The sequence below is a fragment of the Schistocerca americana genome, chromosome 7 (genome assembly GCF_021461395.2).
Source record: "Schistocerca americana isolate TAMUIC-IGC-003095 chromosome 7, iqSchAmer2.1, whole genome shotgun sequence".
NCBI lineage: Eukaryota > Metazoa > Arthropoda > Insecta > Orthoptera > Acrididae > Schistocerca > Schistocerca americana.
Window position 1 is genome coordinate 79,985,027 of NC_060125.1, and position 15,381 is coordinate 80,000,407.

The window sequence follows — 15,381 nt, forward strand, 5'->3', positions numbered from 1 at the left end:
CTCACACACTCTCTCCCTGACACTATCGCCGCAAGTGCCCTCCTATTCCATTCCCTCAAAACTATATAAACAAATCTAGCGGTTTCCATTGACGCAACATTTTCTCTTTTAATCGCTGCTGTCTTTACTCTCTATCATTCCTCTCAACACCTATGAAACCGTATTCTTTGATCTCCCCTTCCCTATAATCCATTCTTTGTTCAGAAAACAGACCTTCCTTATTTCTCGGTCCTAAGATAAAACGAACTGTGGCACACATCTAAGGCAGCTATGCTTTGCAAGCATTTCACGCTTATATTTTGCACTTCTGCACTTCTATCCATTCCCAGATCCCGCCCTCCTTCCTGTTACCCGTCCCTTGGCATCTACATCTAAATGAATACTCTGCAATTCATAATTCTGTGCTTGACAGGGGGTTCTGTGGTCTGGTGGATTAATCTTGTATTTATGTGTAAAACGTGTAGTTTCATATCTCACGTGATGCGTAGATTTGTAACACACACACGTAGCTCTCCTTCACTCCTAGTAACGCCAAGTGCAGAACGCCAGTAAGCTCCATAGTTCAATATCCGCAGTAAAGATAACATCCCTTATCTGCCGACTGGGACAAAGCGGCATTCGTTTGAGCTGTGACAGATGGAGAAACCCCGGAAGGCAGAGACTCTGTCACCAGCAAGCCGTCGTAAACTAGAAAACGTATTTCATTTAATGAACCAATGGCCATGTAATTTCACATGGCTCTTCCTTTATTTGAAACTGAGACATTGAAAATTGTGGTGCTGGACTGGGATTCGATTTCGATTTCACTTTGTTCCCCAAGGTTGCAAACACTTCTAGGCCTCTTCGAAAGGCACCTATCTGGTTTCGAATCCAGATCAGCACAAAATATTCATTATTTCATTTCAAGCCCCAGATTGTGCACTCCGAACTAATAGTGAAAAATTCTTGCATTTGCAACGTCTCTTCGTGCGTTGTCAGCTGTAACGTGTTCGTTTCAACTCACAGCCACATGATGAGCTTTTTATCACAACATTACCAGATCAAACGTTTCCTTACATCTTTTCAAGTTCAAATATTCCTCTCCGTCCTACTGGTGAAAACGGATTTGGGTTTGACGTTGTCATCACCAACGACGATATGTTGTGGATTCAACTTCTAGACAGCAGAGGATTTTCCATCACATCACTGAAAGTACAAACATGCCACTCGTACCTATTATTGGAAAATAATTTGATAGTTAAAGTGTCTTCATGACCACGTGTGCGGGGTTTGAATTCCATTCAGCGCAGAACTTTTCGTCACCTGATGTCTAGCTAAACATGCGCCCATCTCGCTACTGGTGAACCAACAATAGCTATTTATCGTCTGTTCCTGGCTAGAAAACGACGACGCTAGATGGTAGGTTCGAATCCCAGTCAGGCAAAAACAATTCTATCCTCATTTAAGGTTCCAACATCTCGCTATTGGTGAAAGCATTTGATATTTAACTTCTGATTTTACGTACTTCGTTAACAATCCGATTAGGTGCTGAATTCGCATCCCTGTCACAAGCTTTACATGATGTGATTTCAATTTTAAACATGAGCATACCTTGTTTCTTGTGAATGACACCATATTAAACGTCGCTGGGGGTGATTCCGAGGAAGGTAATTGTTATGACAGGATTCCCAGTTCAGTACAAACATTATCGTCATTTATTTTCAGGAGCCGGCCGTTGTGGCCCTGCGGTTCTAGGCGCTTCAGTCTGGAACCGCGTGACCGCTACGGTCGCAGGTTCGAATCCTGCCTCGGGCATGGATGTGTGTGATTTCCTTAGGTTAGTTAGGTTTAAGTAGTTCTAAGTTCTAGGGGACTGATGACCATAGATATTAAGTCCCATAGTGCTCAGAGCCATTCGAACCATTTTTTTTTATTTTCAGGATCTTAATTGATTACTGATACTGGTGCAAACGTCTATTTTCACGTCTTTTTATGCCTAGTGATCGGGTCTCAATAAGGCACAAACAAAGCTTAGCTTAGTTAGCAATGGCTATAGGTGCTGGGTTTGAATCCAGGTCCAGAGCGATGACGTTGGTCATGTCATTTACAGTTCAAATTTATGTACACGTAGCTGTTGATGTGTTACGAGAACAATGATATTACTGGTGATTCGCTGTTAATGTTGAGATTTCCGTAGAGTGCTTGTTGCCGTTAATCGTGTTTTTTTACTAGTTCGTCCAACATCCAGTTTCCAGAGCCACTCGCCGTTGAGCGACGCTCAGCACGTGGATGGAAAACATTTTCGAGAGCGAAAAACTTTTTTCCAATTGCCGTACAGCTTTGTAACTCCACATATTGTCTCAAGTATTTAATTTTGACTAAGGATTACTGTACTATATATGTAAAATAATCCGTTTTCTCAGAACTTTTGTAATGTCACTTGTTGTAATTAAGGTTAGTTTATGAGTGTTATGGAGTGTCTCATCGCTAAGAACGTGTTTTCTAATATGTTTTCTGTGATGATATTAGTAGACGCTTAGACTGACTGCCATAAAAACCTTTGGTCTCTAGTAGTCTCTTGCGGCACCCATTGTGTGTAGTCAAACGACTGTACCCCACGAGGTTTTGGAGTTTAGAGGACCTGCAACACAGCTACGGTATGTTGGTTGTATTCGGCAGTGACCCACTTCGTTTGCTGTCAAGTGTACATAAGTAAACACGACCTCTGTTGACGCATGTGCAACGCCCACAGACAGCCAGAGAGAACTACCACCGCTCTATACTGAAAGCATGATGGATGACACCTCTTCCCATGGAGCCTCATTTTTAAACAAATTTTCCGTAATCAACCGGGGTTCATTCACCCACACCTCTAGAAGTATCCATGCTGCATTTTTCACTATCTGGTGCTGAGACTTTCATCCTCACACACCTGCTACATGATACATCTCTCTTGCATATTTTGGCCGGCCGCGGTGGTCTAGCGGTTCAGGCGCTCAGTCCGGAACCGCGCGACTGCTACGGTCGCAGGTTCGAATCCTGCCTCGGGCATGGATGTGTGTGATGTCCTGAGGTTAGTTAGGTTTAAGTAGTTCTAAGTTCTAGGGGACTGATGACCACAGATGTTAAGTCCCATAGTGCTGAGAGCCATTTTTTTTCTTGCATATTTTATCGTTTCTTCACTTCTTGTTATCGTACAAGCGCTGTTTAAAAACTTTTTATCCAGTAGCAGAAGTCACTCTCCTTCATTCAAGCACCACATTCACACGGCTTCTCATACAATCACACTCCTATTCTTTCTATTAAATCTTCCGTTAGTGCTTCATCACAAACCAATTGTTTTTTAAATTCTACCATCGCACTTCATTTCAAACAATTGACACCGATAAGCCAAAACATTACGACCGCTGCCCTCCGCGACGTTGGATGCCGCCTAGTAGTGTTGTGGGCACGTGACAGTAACAAAAATATGACCCGATACGGACAGGGGATCACCCTAGCGAAGACAAGGATTTCAGATGGGAAAATGCATTGAGATGAGCGACTTTGACAAAGGGCAGATTATTATTACGCAGAGCCTGTGAACGAGCATCTCGAAAACGGCGAAGCAGGTCGAATGTTCGCGTGATATTGTTGTGGGCATATACGGAAACAGGTTGAAATATCACTAGGCGCTACGTAGTTGGACGCCCACGACTCTTCACAGAACGTGGGGCTCATAGGCTTGTCTGCGCTGTGAAGTAGGAGGGATGTTGATTTGTGGCATCTGTTCCGAAACAGCATAATGCTGGTGCACGCACAAGTGTTTGGAGCACACCGTTCATTGCGCATTATTGAACACTGAGCTCCGTAACAGACCACCGCTACTTGTTCACATGTTGATGCCACAACATCGCGCGTTATGACTGCAGTGGGCACGGGACCACTGGGCTTCAACCGTCGATCAAAGGGAAACATTTCGGCTCTTTGGGTGAATAACATTTTTGCTAAATTAGGTCTCTGGTCGTCTCCTCAAACGCCATCATCCAGGTGAACGGCTGCTCGAAACGTGCAGCGCGTCAAAGACATAGGCTGATGGGATTATTATGCTGTGAACGACATTCTCCTACGCTAGCATGGCACCTGAGATGGTAACTGAAGACACGCTGACAGCTGCGAATCACCTGCATCACTTCACGCTTGATGCCTTCCTCGAAGCAACATCATCTTTCAGCCAGAAACGTGCTACAGTGGTCTGAGGAGCATTATGGCGATGTTGATGTCTCGGCAGCCATATTCGGCTGATGTAAATGCTATGGAAACCATCTGTGTCGGTATGAGGCGCCATCACAGCGTGCGCAAATCAGCGGTCAGCTGAAACTTCCTGGCAGATTAAAACTGTGTGCCGGACCGAGACTCGAACTCGGGACCTTTGCCTGTCGCGCAAAAGTGCTCTACCAACTGAGCTACACAAGCACGACTCACGCCCCATCCTCACAGCTGTACTTCCACCAGTACCTCGTCTCCTACCTTCCTCATTTTACAGAAGCTGTTACTGGCCGCCGGCCGGGGTGGCCGAGCGGTTCTACGCTACAGTCTGGAACCGCGCGACCGCTACGGTCGCAGGTTTGAATCCTGCTTCGGGCATGGATGTGTGTGATGTCCTTAGGTTAGTTAGGTTTAAGTAGATCTAGGTTCTAGGGGACTGATGACCTCAGAAGTTAAGTCTCAGAGTGCTCAGAGCCACTTTTTTGTTACTGGCCAGGAAGTTTCATATCAGCGCACACTCCGCTGCAGACTGAAAATCTCATTCTGGAAGCATCCCCCAGGCTGTGGCTAGGCCATGTCTCCGTAATATCCTTCCTTTCAGGAGTGCTAGTCCTGCATGGTTCGCAGGAAAGCTTCTGTAAAGTTTGGAAGGTAGGAGACGAGGTACTGGTGGAAGAAAAGCTGTGAGGACGGGGCGTGAATCGTGCTTGGGTAGCTCAGTTGCCTGCGAAAGGCCAAGGTCCCGAGTTCGAGTCTCGGTCCGGTACACAGTTTTAATCTGCCAGGAAGTTTCATATCAGCGCACATCCTGCTGCAAAAATCTCATTCTGGCAGCAGTCAGCTGTTTACGAAAGTTACATGACCTGTGCGTAATAGCCTAATACCATATGCCTCCGCAAACCTACCAACAAACCGCTGGATCTCTGATACGCAGAATGAGTGACATATTTCGGTCCAAAGACGAACAAACAAGCCGTTAAGAAGGTGTCATAATGTTTTGGCTCCTCAGTGTAAATATTTCTCGGTATTACCCATGGTTCACGGATTACTTCCATACAGTGGTTTTCAGCAGACACGTGAATGTAGGAATATCCTCAATTACTTGTCAATATTTGGTGGTGCTAGAATTACTTGGTTGAAGAAAACATTCTACCATTGCGCTACCATACTTCGAACTTCTCTGCGGCTTCCATACTGTGTCGACTTACCTCCCAGCTAGAAAAATTTCGGTCGGGCACACAGTTTTAATCTGCCAGGAAGTTTCATATCAGCGCACACTCCGCTGCAGAGTGAAAATCTCATTCTGAAAATTATTTCACCTCGGTTCTTGTTTTGGTCAACTTTTGATAATACTTACTGACAGAAATCTTTGCACACAGCTTCCAGTTGGCCATGTAGTAATTGTTCTGGATATGAAGATTCTTGTCATGGTTCCTTTATTTTAAAAGAAACTGCGAACAGAATTGTATTATGGTGATTATGGTGTAATCTTGTCATTACAAGCATTAACAGTATTCAGCAGATAATATGATCCCACAGCCCGAAGGATAGCTTTCACCACATCGACTGGCAATGAAGTACTAAGAAGAGCCCTTCGAAATGGTGAGAAAACTTCTATCACGTCACAATAATAGCTATTATTAAACAGTGCCCAAAGTAAAGCCACAGCGTAATGAATGAAAGTATATGGATACTTCCGTCCAAATTAATTCTCTGCCGTAGAAGACCTTAACAGTAATGCACACGACACTGGGAACAGTCGCACGCCCCACGGTAACTGATCCCCTCGCTATTGTTTTTAAAGGAATTTTTCATAAACATCCGAATCGGAGTACAAAGTTAGGGTATTTGTCAGCAGACCTGAAGCAGCTGCGCACAGCTATCGACGTCACGACTGCGCACCTGGCATATGCCCGCTAGGCTTCGTTGAAAGTTTGACAACTGCCGTAGGAGTGAGACTGATTCAGAATATTTGACACTGGGTAAAGGTACTGATTGATGAATAATAAGTGACATTTAATGTGAAAATATATGAGTGCTGTAAGATATCAAAGTTAAGAGAGAAAACAGATTAATTTCTAATCTCCTTGTGCAAGCGTGAGACATTGTCTTTGTTTATAAAGTCATTTAATCATTAAGTAGAACAGGACTGGCCAATACTGAGGGTTCTCAATAATGCTGACAACATTATAAGTCTTTTAAAACGTCATATAATATAAGGTGCTACGTATGTAAGGCATTTGTGCTAATGTTTCCCCTGAAATTTCGAGAATTAAATAAAAGGAACAAATGATCAGGAATACAGTATACTTTCATATTAAGTTATAAAGGTTAGACTTAAGAACGAAAACGGTAATAAATAACAACATTACATTCTATACTTCATGTCCTGCCCATTGCTTTGGCTTGTTTGGGGAAGGAAACCAGACAGCGAGGTCATCGGTCTCTCAGGATTAGGGAAGGATGGGGAAGGAAGTCAGCCGTGCCCTTTCAGAGGAACCATCCCGGCATTTGCCTGGACTGATTGAGGGAAATCACGGAAAACCTAAATCAGGATGGCCAGACGCGGGATTGAACCGTCATCCTCCCGAATGCGAGTCCAGTGTCTAACCATTACGCCACCTCGCTCGGTACCCGTTGCTGTGACGACTGATTACGAACGGTAAGCATCACTTGTAAACTAGTGCAGTTCCCGTTAACTTATCTCTGACGTTGTGGTTAATATTACGAGGTGCGAAACTAACTTTTAACGTTCGTACCTGTCAAAGTATCGCATCTAATGTTTTAAAGATAGTTCAAATGGCTCTAAGCACTATGGTACTTAACATCTGAGGTTATTGAACTACTTAAACCAAACTATCATAAGGACATCACACACATCCACGCCCAAGGCTGGATTCGAACCTGCGACCGTAGCAGCAGCGCGGTTCCAGAATGAAGCGCCTGGAACCGCTCGGCCACAGCGGCCCCGCTAATATTTTAACGAATGTCTAATCTTTTCCGAGTAATATTTGAAGGAGGTCTTCAACAATAAACCATGTGTGAAATTACTAACAGATCCGCAAACCATATTTTCGCCGTTACAACATGGGCGACCCACTTACTTCCGTCCCAGTGTACCAAAAATACAAGCTAATGAGTGTGTCAGCTTGTCCTGCTGAGTCTTTAGCGTGGCTGACTTCCATGCCGGGGGACCAAGGTTTGACACCCAGCACTGCGAGTGATTTTTTCCTTGGTGGTAGGACTGGTACGGGGTGCATTCAGACTCGTCAAGCTAATTGAGGAGCTGTTCGACCGATTAGCAGTGGTCCCGAGGTCAGGAAACCCGACAGCAACAGGGGAGAGTGATGTGCTGACCACGTGGCTATCTATGACGTCACTGGCAGAGGATGACACGGCGGTGGGTCGGGACCGATCGGCCCCTCCAGTGTGAGAACGCGGAAGTCTATCCACTTGTGTGTGTCAGTTGCGGTCCACGTGTTCACATGTGCGCTTGAAGCCCGTATGTCTGTGTTTTGCTGTTGTAGCCACCAGACAACCAGATTGTGAAACTACTGAGCTTTCACACTGTATACGGCAACATAAAAACTTCATATGGTTTTAGGTGAATGTTAACAAACTATTAGAGCAGCGACATTGTTCTATGCTGTGAGAGTGCGCTGATAATCTTGCTGTTTAGCGCCCTAACCCACAAATCATTATATTGTTATTATGGTTTCTTTTCTTTCTCAGACGTTATGTCTGGTTAAAAATGGAAAGTGACGCGGATCTTGATCAAGCGTGACTTCCTTTTAACTGTACGGTATACGTTACGTTGCATTCAGGAACTTTCGGGTAATTGAACAAGTATCAATAATTACAGATTTCTGTAGTTGTATATATAAGTTTGGATGTAGCTGTATTGCGTTGATGTACTGGTGGATATTGTGTGGTATGACTCTTGTAGTTGATAGTATAGTCCGTATAATGTCAACTTTAGCCTGATTCCACATGTCCTTGATTTCCTCAGCCAGTTGAATGTATTTTTCAATTTTTTCTCCTGTTTTCTTCTGCATATTTGTTGTATGGATATTTCGATTAGTTGTGTTAATTTTTTCTTTTTGTTGGTGAGTATGATGTCAGGTTTGTTATGTGGTGTTGTTTTATCTGTTATAATGGTTCTGTTCCAGTATAATTTGTATTCATCATTCTCCAGTAAATTTTGTGGTGCGTACTTGTATGTGGGAACGTGTTGTTTTATTAGTTTATGTTGTATGGCAAGTTGTTGATGTATTATTTTTGCTACATTGTCATGTCTTCTGGGGTATTCTGTATTTGCTAGTATTGTACGTCCAGTTGTGATGTGATCTGCTGTTTCTATTTGTTGTTTGCAAAGTCTGCATTTATCTGTCGTGGTATTGGGATCTTTAATAATATGCTTGCTGTAATATCTGGTGTTTATTGTTTGACCTGTATTGCAATCATGAATCCTTCCGTCTCACTATATATTGCCTTTTCTTAGCCATGTGTTGGATGCGTCTTGATCTATGTGTGGCTGTGTTAGGTGATACGGGTGCTTGTCATGTAGTGTTTTCTTTTCCCAATTTACTTTCTTCGTATCTGTTGATGTTATGTGATCTAAAGGGTTATTGTTATTATTATTATTACTATTATTATTATCATCATCATCGTCATTTTTGCTGAAAGGTAACTTGATAGTACGGATTCCTCACGATCCTGCTTCAGAAACGTTACAAAAGAATTAAAGAAACTGGGCTGCGAAGAGCAAAATACGCCAATAAAAAAGAACGGTAACAGATGAGAGAAGTGCATTGACACTAAAAACCTATGAAACATCCACAGTTGTTAAAGATTTTCCAGAAAATCATTGTTATTTTCCTTCCAGTAAAAGGCATTAATTCAAAAAAATTATTTCTGTGATACGCTAACTGATAGACTGCATGTTTCTTAATTGCAGAATATACAGATTCACAGAAAAAACAAATCCTTAGGTCTCTCATTAGCTGCTGCCTTCCTTCCGTCAGACTTCACAGATTAGATTGGATTTACTTTCATTCCAATTGATCCGTAGTGAGGAGGTCCTCCAGGATGTAGAACATGTCATAAAAACGAAAATACACAACAAATATTTACAGCTCAAACAAATAAGCTAATGTACCATTCCACAGGTCCAAAGTGGAATAATCGTCATTTTTTAATTTTTTAATGAACGCTATATGAAAGAATCACTTTACAAATACTAATGCACTGAATTTAAAATAAAAATGTTGTTTTTATTTATTTATAAGGTAATAAATGTGGAATACAACTACTATAATACTTATTTACAATGAACACATTACTGCACTGAAATTGTGCAGAAGTTATATTGTACTTATATATATACAAATCAGTTGGTTCTACTGAGAAATTCATCAATGGAGTAGAAGGAGTTGGCCACCAATAAATTCTTTAGGCTTCTCTTAAACTAAATTTCATTGGTTGTTAACCTTTTTATGGTTGCTGGCAAGTTATTGAAAATGTGTGGTGGTGGTGGTGGTGGTTAGTGTTCAACGTCCCGTCGACAACGAGGTCATTAGAGACGGAGCGCAAGCTCGGGTTAGGAAGGATTGGGAAGGAAATCGGCCGTGCCCTTTCAAAGGAACCATCCCGGCATTTGCCTGAAACGATTTAGGGAAATCACGGAAAACCAAAATCAGGATGGCTGGAGACGGGATTGCACCGTCGTCCTCCCGAATGCGAGTCCAGTGTGCTAACCACTGCGCCACCTCGCTCGGTGAAAATGTGTGTTCCTGAATAATCCACACCTTTTTGTACAAGACCGAGTGACTTTAAATCCTTGTGAAGATTATTTTTATTTCTAGTATCGATTCCATGAATTGAGCTGGTGGTTTGAAAAAGTGATATGTTTTTAATGACAAATTTCATTAAAGAATAAATATATTGGGAAGCAGTAGTTAGTATCCCTAGTTCCCTAAACAGGCTTCTGCAGGATGTTCTTGAGTTCACACCACATATAATACTTACTGCACGTTTTTGTGCCCGTAAAACTTTAGCTTGGCTTGATGAATTACCCCAAAAAATAATCCCATATGACATTATGGAATGAAAGTAAGCATAGTATGCCAAATTTTTCATTTTTATATCCCCTATGTCTGACACAATTCGCACTGCAAATAAAGATTTGTTAAGACGATTCAGCAGTTCTGTGGTGTGCTTTTCCCGTCCACAACGGTAGAATGAATACGTTATCCATTCTGGGCGGCAATAATCAACAGATAGTTTTTGGTAGGTCGTCAATGAACGGATTGAAGCACCACATCATTTCCTGTACTTTCAACTTGTGAAGTCGACCACCTGCTCAGTAGACAGTGCCGCGAGTACGCGACTGAAAGCTTTTATCGGAGCAGCCTGCCAGAACAGGCCTACGGCGATCAGTGACCCAGTGCGGGGGTGTTGCAAGTATCTGACGAGGCGGCAGGCATCTCGCGCAAGCATCCTCCACGCCGCTTTAGTGCTGACTCGGCCGTAATCTATCGGCATATCGGCTCAACTTTGCCGCACCTCTTGTATCGGAAACCGATTTCCATTCAGCAGAAAAATCGTGAAGGCGGTGCGCTATATTGACGGGCGTCTCCACTCTGGACGCATGTTTAAACACTGCTTACAGTAAGACGTCTCCCTAGGTGGCACTCAAATACGTCACGTACCCGGCCTGATATCAGCTGAACACCTAGCATTCTAAATGTCCGAAGCACCATTAAAAAAAATCATTTTATTTCTTCCTTTGGTGCTACTTCCATGCGACCATACCATACTAAAAGACCATGATCACAGATCCTATGTGAGTACTTTAAATGGCAGTTACCAGATGCTCTTTACCAGTCTGTGTGTCTTTTAATCAACAGATAGTTACAGTAACTAAATACAAGTGTGCGTAGTCTTCTATTATTGCAGCCAACGGCCAGTTACAGCATGTTCCCACATTGCCTTATTGTTCTGGATTTTTATGCTTTGTTGTTAAGATGTGTTCGCTAAGGAAGGACAGAGCTACCGTAATCATTCCCATATATGTCGTAGACGAAAACTATCTCGAGATAAAGCAGCAGAATATAAGTTCAGGGAAAATAATTCTGCCGTAATCAGGGCTGACTAAGATGGATATCATTCTTTTCAGACCAGTTATTATTTATCTGACTAGGAAACAAGGCTACAATATCTAATTAAATGAATAATGTGAAATGATAATGTGCGTAGTGTTATTAGATACACTATATTTTATGCGATTCTAAAATAATGTACTTGTGCATTTATTAGTTAATTAGAGATTCGATAGCCTGTACTCTACGACTTTCTCGCACGCTGTATGTACAACATTATTTCAGTAATTCTACCGATCAGGTGCAACAGAACAACGCAGATTTGTTTATCCCGGTGCTACAGGTCGAAGGACGAGCAGTTAAACACATAAAAATCCTAAGAAAAGTCGCCGCTAAGCAAGTGTTGCAATTCTACAACACTAAGGTGGTTTCTGATGAACATGATGGTCATACCCGTGCCTGTCCTAAAACATTCTTGGACGTCTTTGTAATTGCTGGAAGACGTATTGCGACATTAAAATTAAAGATGGCTGAAACATCGTTGTGTAAGGACGAAGTTGGTCTATATGGAATGTAAGTATGCAGCGAAAGATGTTCGACACATCATGTAATTTATATACCATAAGAAATGTGTTATGGTATATTTGTTATGGTATATAAATTACATGATGTGTCGAACATCTTTCAATGTGTCCCCCCCCCCCCCCCCCCCATGAACCATGGACCTTGCCGTTGGTGGGGAGGCTTGCGTGCCTCAGCGATACAGATAGCCGTACCGTAGGTGCAACCACAACGTAGGGGTATCTGTTGAGAGGCCAGACAAACGTCTGGTTCCTGAAGAGGGTCAGCAGCCTTTTCAGTAGTTGCAAGGGCAACAGTCTGGATGATTGACTGATCTGGCCTTGAAACAATAACCAAAACGGCCTTGCTGTGCTGGTACTGCGAACGGCTGAAAGCAAGGGGAAACTACAGCCGTAATTTTTCCCGAGGGCATGCAGCTTTACTGTATGATTAAATGATGATGGCGTCCTCTTGGGTAAAATATTCCGGAGGTAAAATAGTCCCCCATTCGGATCTCCGGGCGGGGACTACTCAAGAGGATGTCGTTATCAGGAGAAAGAAAACTGGCGTTCTACGGATCGGAGCGTGGAATGTCAGATCCCTTAATCGGACAGGTAGGTTAGAAAATTTAAAAACGGAAATGGATAGGTTGAAGTTAGATATAGTGGGAATTAGTGAAGTTCGGTGGCAGGAGGAACAAGACTTCTGGTCAGGTGACTACAGGGTTATAAACACAAAATCAAATAGGGGTAATGCAGGAGTAGGTTTAATAATGAATAGGAAAATAGGAATGCGGGTAAGCTACTACAAACAGCATAGTGAACGCATTATTGTGGCCAAGATAGATACGAAGCCTACACCTACTACAGTAGTACAAGTTTATATGCCAACTAGCTCTGCAGATGACGAAGAAATTGAAGAAATGTATGATGAAATAAAAGAAATTATTCAGATTGTGAAGGGAGACGAAAATTTAATAGTCATGGGTGACTGGAATTCGAGTGTAGAAAAATGGAGAGAAGGAAACATAGTAGGTGAATATGGATTGGGGCTAAGAAATGAAAGAGGAAGCCGCCCGGTAGAATTTTGCACAGAGCACAACATAATCATAGCTAACACTTGGTTTAAGAATCATGAAAGAAGGTTGTATACATGGAAGAACCCTGGAGATACTAAAAGGTATCAGATAGATTGTATAATGGTAAGACAGAGATTTAGGAACCAGGTTTTAAATTGTAAGACATTTCCAGGGGCAGATGTGGACTCTGACCACAATCTGTTGGTTATGACCTGTAGATTAAAACTGAAGAATCTACAAAAAGGTGGGAATTTAAGGAGATGGGACCTGGATAAACTGAAAGAACCAGAGGTTGTACAGAGTTTCAGGGAGAGCATAAGGGAACAATTGACAGGAATGGGGGAAAGAAATACTGTAGAAGAAGAATGGGTAGCTTTGAGGGATGAAGTAACGATGGCAGCAGAGGATCAAGTAGGTAAAAAGACAAGGGCTAGTAGAAATCCTTGGGTAACAGAAGAAATATTGAATTTAATTGATGAAAGGAGAAAATATAAAAATGCAGTAAATGAAGCAGGCAAAAAGGAATACAAACGTCTGAAAAATGAGATCGACAGGAAGTGCAAAATGGCTAAGCAGGGATGGCTAGAGGACAAATGTAAGGATGTAGAGGCCTATCTCACTAGGGGTAAGATAGATACTGCCTACAGAAAAATTAAAGAGACCTTTGGAGATAAGAGAACGACTTGTATGAATATCAAGAACTCAGATGGCAACCCAGTTCTAAGCAAAGAAGGGAAAGCAGAAAGGTGGAAGGAGTATATAGAGGGTCTATACAAGGGCGATGTACTTGAGGACAATATTATGGAAATGGAAGAGGATGTAGATGAAGATGAAATGGGAGATATGATACTGCGTGAAGAGTTTGACAGAGCACTGAAAGATCTGAGTCGAAACAAGGCCCCCGGAGTAGACAACATTCCATTGGAACTACTGACGGCCTTGGGAGAGCCAGTCCTGACAAAACTCTACCATCTGGTGAGCAAGATGTATGAAACAGGCGAAATACACTCAGACTTCAAGAAGAATTCCAATCCCAAAGAAAGCAAGTGTTGACAGATGTGAAAATTACCGAACTATTAGTTTAATAAGTCACAGCTGCAGAATACTAACAGGAATTCTTTACAGACGAATGGAAAAGCTGGTAGAAGCCGACCTCGGGGAAGATCAGTTTGGATTCCGTAGTAACACTGGAACACGTGAGGCAATACTGACCTTACGACTTATCTTAGAAGAAAGATTAAGGAGAGGCAAACCTACGCTTCTAGCATTTGTAGACTTAGAGAAAGCTTTTGACAATGTTGACTGGAATACTCTTTTTCAAATTCTAAAGGTGGCAGGGGTGAAATACAGGGAGCGAAAGGCAATTTACAATTTGTACAGAAACCAGATGGCAGTTATGAGAGTCGAGGTACATGAAAGGGAAGCAGTGGTTGGGAAGGGAGTAAGACAGGGTTGTAGCCTCTCCCCGATGTTGTTCAATCTGTATATTGAGCAAGCAGTAAAGGAAACAAAAGAAAAATTCGGAGTAGGTATTAAAACTCATGGAGAAGAAATAAAAACTTTGAGGTTCGCCGATGACATTTTAATTCCGTCAGAGACAGCAAAGGACTTGGAAGAGCAGTTGAATGGAATGGACAGTGTCTTGAAAGGAGGATATAAGATGAACATCAACAGAAGCAAAACAAAGATAATGGAACGTAGTCCAGTTAAGTCGGGTGATGCTGAGGGAATTAGATTAGGAAATGAGACACTTAAAGTAGTAAAAGAGTTTTGTTATTTGGGGAGCAAAATAACTGATGATGGTCGAAGTAGAGAGGATATTAAATGTAGACTGGCAATGGCAAGGAAAGCGTTTCTGAAGAAGAGAAATTTGTTAACATCGAGTATAGATTTAAGTGTCAGGAAGTCATTTCTGAAAGTATTTGTATGGAGTGTAGCCATGTATGGAAGTGAAACATGGACGATAAATAGTTTGGACCAGAAGAGAATAGAAGCTTTCGAAATGTGGTGCTACAGAAGAATGATGAAGATTAGTTGGGTAGATCACATAACTAATGAGGAAGTATTGAACAGGATTGTGGAGAAGAGAAGTTTGTGTCACAACTTGACCAGAAGAAGGGATCGGTTGGTAGGACATGTTTTGAGGCATCAAGGGATCACCAATTTAGTATTGGAGGGCAGCGTGGAGGGTAAAAATCGTAGAGGGAGACCAAGAGAGGAATACACTAAGCAGATTCAGAAGGATGTAGGTTGCAGTAGGTATTGGGAGATGAAAAAGCTTGCACAGGATAGAGTAGCATGGAGAGCTGCATCAAACCAGTCTCAGGACTGAAGACCACAAACTAGAAGAAAAGTCTTCAATCGTTTATACAAAGTTTGTCAAGTCAAACATCCAGACACTAATGTAGCATCATG